Source organism: Maylandia zebra, linkage group LG14 (assembly GCF_041146795.1).
Source record: "Maylandia zebra isolate NMK-2024a linkage group LG14, Mzebra_GT3a, whole genome shotgun sequence".
NCBI lineage: Eukaryota > Metazoa > Chordata > Actinopteri > Cichliformes > Cichlidae > Maylandia > Maylandia zebra.
Window position 1 is genome coordinate 20,572,657 of NC_135180.1, and position 6,199 is coordinate 20,578,855.

A 6,199-nucleotide genomic window follows, 5' to 3' on the forward strand; every position below is an offset into this window, starting at 1 on the left:
TAATTTGCACCGATGTTTTTTCTATAAATTCTATATGCGAAAAGTGAGCGCGAGAGTCCTCTGTGCGCCTGCTTGCTGCTGAAGTAAACTTTATTGTCATCTCCGCTACATACAGTCCAGTATATAGAGAGACGACACGACGAGGCTCCAGTTACAGCAGTGCAAGTAAACAAACAATAAATATAAGAAGAGTAAGAAAATAAATATACACTTTAGGACTCGGGGTAAAGGGATCAATAACAATTTAAAATTTATAATTTACAGTTTGATGATTTAAAGTCTCACACACAACCCGTCGAAACGGGAGGGAGGCCGGCTGCTTCCAAATAGAGCACATTTCATTCATAATGTTTGAAATCCAAGCCTATTATGTATTCATGATTTGAATCCTGGGTTGTGCGAAATCCCAGAAATACACCTTAAACAAAGTGAATCTGTGAACTAAGGTGTAGGTCTATTAGGTTATGTTGTGGCAATCCTCGATATGGGGGATCTTCATACTGGAGTGCAAAATTAAAACCAATGGAAGGTGGACAAGAAAAGTTCAAAGCCATCAGGTGCTTAGTTTTAGAAAAAAATAGAAAAGAAGAGGAGGAGAAACGAGCAAAAGATACAGGTAAGCAGATGTGTCATTGGATAATGGCAGGTCATGTAACCTGAAACAATCAGAATCAGAATACTTTATTAATCCCTAAGGAAATAATGTGGATTACAGTTGCTCCAAAAAGAAATGGTAAAAATAGTAACAGTAACAGACAAAACTCCAAACAATACATTATGTTACAGATTTTAATATTAATTAGTTCCGACAACAGTTTTATGTTAATGTACAATCCTTAATATGTTTTATGTATGCGCGCGTGTGTGTGTGCGCGCCAAACCGCCACTGGTCATCAGTATTATATGGCTGTATCCCAATTCAGGGTCTGCAGCCTTAAAGTACGCAGCCTTAACGGTCCACAAGGGCCGCGTACTCAAAGAAAGCTAAGGCCAGAAGTTTGAGGCTTGTGAAATGGGACAGTCTGGCCTCCATCATGCTGCCCAGGTTGCCTAGCAACCATGACACCAACCGCTGGAAATGTTTCATACAGCTTCGTTTGACAGAAATGAAGGAGAAATCTTTCGTTCATTTGTTTGTTTTCATATGAGCTTTGATTTGGTAAGTATCTGAGGCTGAGACCACAGGACTGTAAAACATGATTGTTGGGCTTAATTTCTGTACTGAACAGTCTTTCTAAGATTAGCTATAAATAACAATGAGCTATAATATAGTTTATGTTAGTTTGGTAAAAAAAAAAAAAAATGTTATCAGAACTTTTTTGAGATTCTGGGTGTCCACACCACTGGGAGTTTACTGCTTTTTTATTATAACACCTGTACACATTTTCCTAAATATTGCCACTGACTTACTCCCTCCATATAATAATAATTAAAAAGATTAAGACCAATAAAAACTAAAATAATACCAAACAGTTTCAAACTATTAAAAACAAAAGTGAAATAAGAGAATCGCATCTGGAAACTAACTGAAACTGAATTTAAAGCAAAAAAATAAATCAAACAAAATGAAAAAGTGTGCGTACTTGCCCGTGAAGTTTTCCTCACAGGTGTACAGGCGTGTGAGAGGAGGAGGACACTAGCGTTGAATTTGTCCAAACCTATCACCTCACCTCTCGCACATACAATGGGTTGCTTTTGTCTTTGCAAACAATAAGCAGTGCTAGGAGTGTCGGGTTTCAGGGTCATCATGACAATGACAGTTACAAGTAGGTTTTTGCTAAATCACCATTGCTGAAGTCTCTGTCCTACCCTTTTTGACCACTTTATAAGGAACATATAGGGGTTTTTTTTCTCCATGGTAGGACTCACAGTCAGAACAGATAGATGCTTTTACAACAACAGTGGTTAAGAACACACTTGTTGTGGATAATCAGCTTCGTTTAGAGGTCAAATGATACTTCAGGCGTGTCATTATTAACAGAAAACGAGAGAAGAGAGGGAGGCAAAGAATTGCTCCCTGAGTCTTGGACCCTTGGTTTTTAGTTTTCTGTTCAATGTTTTAGGGGGTTTTGAGGAATTTATGTTAATGCTCTGTAATATTTTATGATTAGAATAAGAAAGGAGAAATGAATGTATCAGAGGAGCAGTTCAGGTGGAGTGAATTTGGAAACAAAGTTAAGAGAGATGAGGCTGGATGGTTTGAATGGATGAACACAAAGCTCTTAGCACATGAAAATGATCACAAAGGATGGTGTGGATATGGTGGGATGGAGCCATACAACCCCTAAAGGAAGCTGCCAAAGGAAGAAGAGTTCATTAACAACAATACACAAGGTTATCAGAGCTCAAGAAACAATCATTCAAATGTCATTAGCCTTGCTGTGAAAAAATACAGTTAAAACATGAGACTGAAATCTGCTCATGTTCTCTTCTTATCTTTTGCTAGTGTGTCTTATCTTTTTAATTGTCTGTTTGTCAAAATCATTGAATATGTACACTGGACAATCATTCCACTCTAGAAAGAGAACAGTTCAAACATATCATTAAAAGCCCTCAAATGACCATTCCCATCACCAAATTACCAATCATGAGGCAATGTGACCTTCAATAATGTAGTACCATATCATAGCGTGCGTGATAGTGAAACCCCTGAAAACTGTTACCTATAACCCATACTCATGGATTTATGTGAATCATTCTTTTATTGGATCATGATGCTGCTTGACATAAGTATGGGTTGTTTCTCACCTCGGTCCAATAGAAAGAATGAATATTCCTGTGCAGACTGTTGAATAAATGCATGAAAACCTTAAAGCTTCTCACCCTCATCTTCTCAACATAACAGGCAATGCACAATCAGGATCCAAGGCGGTGACGCTTTGCCTCTGGATGCTTTTCTCTCTTATCTCTGTTGATTGTGAAATTTATAAAAGAAGCGTGGTTTATGCCTGATGATTCATGTGACTTCTAAACTAAACTAAGCTCGAAACTAACCGCTGTTGTTGTAAAGGCATCTTTCTCTCCTAACTTAGAGTCCTACTCTGTGGGAAATAAAACAACAAAAACGAAATGTTCCTGTGATGTAATCAGAAAAGGGTAGGACAGAGACGACAGCAATGATGATTTAGCAAAAAACAGACTCATTTATTTCCTAGCCCTCTGAAGCTGGACACTCTAATCGTGCCTGTTGTTTGCAAAGACAAAAGCAGCCTATCATATGTGTTCGAGGTGGGGTGACAGGTTTCGAGAAATTCAATGCTACTGTCCTCTTCCACTTCCCACACGTCAGTACAACTGTGAGGGATAGTGGTGTGCGGATCGATACTGAAATATCGATTCTTCTGATGCCAGTAATTTATGTTCTAGAATCGATTCTCATATTAAAATATCGATATTTTAGTACTTTGGGGTAAATTTGTAGTTTTTCATTAACAGGAACACCGTGGAAAGAAACTATATCATTCGGATCATCTAAATTGGAAGGAACTACAATTAGATAATATGTACATAATACAGCGATCGTGGCTCAAGAGTTGGCAGTTCGTCTTGTAATCGGAAGGTTGCCGGTCAGATCCCCGGCTCGGACAGTCTCAGCCATTGTGGCCTTGGGCAAGACACTTTACCTGTTGCCTACTGGTGGTGGTCAGTGTCCGGCAACCTCGCCTCTGTCAGTGCGCCCCAGGGCAGCTGTGGCTACAATGTAGCTTGCCATCACCTATGTGTGAATGTGTGGATGACTGAATGTATTGTAAAGCACTTTGGGGTCCTTAGGGACTAAGTAAAGCGCTATACAAATAGAGGCCATTTACCATAATACAATTATATATTGTATTATGAAATACAATGAAACATTAAGTTTTTGTACATCGGGAAATTACACATCAAGGAGAAAGGGCAAGAGTTGTGCGTGTGCGTGTGTGTGTGTGTGTGTGTGTGTGTGTGTGTGTGTGTGTGTGTGTGTGTTGTAGAGTCTGACAACAGTGGGGAGGAAAGACCTGCGAAATCTCTCCATTCCACAGGCCGCAGCCTGACACTGAAGGAGCTGTTCAGTGCTGTCAGAGTCTCCTACATGGGGTGGGAGATGTTGTCCAACAAGGATGACAGCTCAGCCACCGTTCTCCTTTCACCCACCACCTCCACTGGGACCAGAGGGCATCCTAGAACAGAGCTGGCCCTCCAGCTGGCCCTTAGAATATGGAAGTGGGTATATTAATGCCCTGATCTGGGAATGGTATTTATATAACATTCACACACAACACACACACACACACACACACACACACACACACACACACACACACACACACACACACACACACACACACACACACTGTCAACTTGAATTTATGCAATAACTTTGGCTGCCCAAAGACACTTTGACACAAGGACTGGGGAGACAGAGATTGATTATCAATCAGAACCTTCTGATATTGGCCGTCCCACTTTTGAGCTACCCCATATGGAGGAGGTGGTAGAGCTCATTCACCTCTTATACAGCTGAGAAGCTTATTGAATCTTACTTTAACCCAAAGTGTATTGTTTTTTAATCTATGCTGCATTAGTCTTTGGTTGTTATACTGGAATAAAACACTCATCCTACAAATCATTTTGCTCTTCTTTGTAGCTCAGTACGCTTTATGGTTGTGTGCGTTTTTGCTTTTAGCCGCGTGATGTCGCTGTGTCATTAAAGATCACAGCAATCATTGTGTGCATGTTCAGGTCCGGACGTGAATGAAAGCGGCGCTCGTTTGGTCTCTACCACAGGGGAAAAAAACATGAGTGGGAAACAAAACATTAATTTGGCTTCCATCTAAATTCAGAAAAGAGTGGATCATACCACTATTATTTATTTTGCACTCATATATCATAAATATGTCAGAATCAAAGCACCACGCTTTCCCTTATATGATCTGTAGTCACATATACAAATAAACTACTACTCCCATGAATCCGCGGTGGTTTCTGAGCCAATGATTTGCGTTAGAGGCGGTGATGCTTTAAAGGCTGTTTGTAATTTACAACTTTGTTTATGGGAGGTTCGAGTGAATTCTGGAGGATTTGTTTGTTTGTTTGTTTGTTTGTTTGTTGTTGTTGTTCTTTGAATAAAGCAACAATAACAAGCTGTTATAAAAACTGCACATGATGGTCCAGCAATTAATATCTGTTTGCACATTCAACTGCTGTCTTTAACAGTTGGTAGAGAAGGTCGGAAGGAGCTTCACTTTGCCTTTGTTGATATGAGAGGGCATGTGACAGGGTGCCAAGGTAGGAGCTGTGGGACTGCATGAGGAGGTTTGGAGCGGCAGAGAAGTATGTGAGGGTGGTGCAGGGCAGTGAGGCAGTGGGGAGGTGTGTGGTTGGAGTGACGTTAAAAGTGGGGGTGGGATTACATCAAGGATCAGCTTGGAAGAGAGTCTGGAAAGGTGGAGGCATGCTGTGGAGAGGAGTGGGGAAAAAGTCAGTGGAAGGAGGACAGAATACATCCGTGTGATGCGGACAGGTGTAGCAGTGAAGCTGCAGGGAGTACAGATAGTTTAAATACCTGGAGTCAACCATCCGAAGCAACAGAGAGTGCACAAGAGAAGTGAGAAGATAGATCAGGCAGGGTGGAGTGGGTGGAGACAAGTGTCATGGGTGATTTGTTACAGAAAGATAACATCAGGAGTGAATGGAAAGGTTTCCAAGACAATAGTGAAGCCTGCTCTGATGCACAGTTTGAAGACAAAGACCAGAGGCCAAGATGAAGGTGTTAAGATTGAAGAGGATGGACATGATGAGAAATGATTACTCCAGAGGGACAGCTCAGGTGGAGCAGTTTGGAGACAAAGGTAGAGACCCAAGACTGAGATGGGTTGGACATGCGCATTGGAGGAATGGTGGACCAAAGGATGTCAAAAATGGACAGGAGCAAGTTCATGGATGTAGTGAAGGAGAACGTGCATGATGATAGGGTAGGATGGAGGCAAATGATTGACTGTGGCAACCATCAAAGGAAACAGCCAAATAAAGAAGATATTTCTTTATTTTTATAAAGTTATAAATTGTAAATGAGAGTATAACAGTGCGTAAAATAGGCAGTGTTGCATTCACTGAAACACTGTCCCGCAGAGCCTCTCAGAGCAGCAAAGTCTAAAGTACACATACCTATAATGTTTATAGTCGTTATGAACCCCGCAAATGTTACGAGAGAAGTTATGAG